Below are 508 nucleotides of genomic sequence, written 5' to 3'. Positions count from 1 at the left end.
CCCAGCTCTGAGCTCCGAAAGCAACAAAGTTTCAATTATAGAAGCTAAACAAACACCAGATACCTGCTTTCAGCAGGCTGTGGCCACAGAGCTGGAGCGAGCAGGAGCCGGCTCTTAGCTCCAGTGACAGCAACAAGTTTCAATTATAGAAGGTAATTAAATCCCGGGATAAAAAAGAAAAAAAGGAGAGGCTGGTAGCTTCAGTCGCCGGCCAGCCTGAAAACGGCCCTCAGCCCCTCACCCGACTGGCCAGGGCACCCCAGTGGGACCCCCACCTAAAAAGGGGGTGTGGCCAGCCTGAAAACAGCCATCAGCCCCTCACCCAGGCTGGCCAGGCACCCAAGAGGGACCCCCACCCTGATCCAGATCACCCTTCAGGGCAAACCAGCTGGCCCCCACCCGTGCACCAGGCCTCTATCCTATATAATAAAAGGGTAATATGCAAACTGACCCTAACAGCAGAAAGACTGGGAATGACTGGTCACTATGACACACACTGACCACCAGG

At 54.3% G+C, this 508-nt stretch overlaps 1 protein-coding gene across 1 annotated transcript in view; it reads right to left on the bottom strand.

Annotated features, from left to right (window-relative positions):
• Window positions 1–508, bottom strand: part of CNTN5 (contactin 5) — a 1,092,962-nt gene that overhangs the window by 317,058 nt on the left and 775,396 nt on the right. The gene's annotated exons all lie outside the window — the stretch shown is intronic.

Source organism: Myotis brandtii, unplaced genomic scaffold, assembly GCF_000412655.1.
Source record: "Myotis brandtii unplaced genomic scaffold, ASM41265v1 scaffold37, whole genome shotgun sequence".
NCBI classification, from domain to species: domain Eukaryota; kingdom Metazoa; phylum Chordata; class Mammalia; order Chiroptera; family Vespertilionidae; genus Myotis; species Myotis brandtii.
Note: the sequence above shows the minus strand (reverse complement) of the source record. Positions and strands in the feature narration are given on the sequence as shown.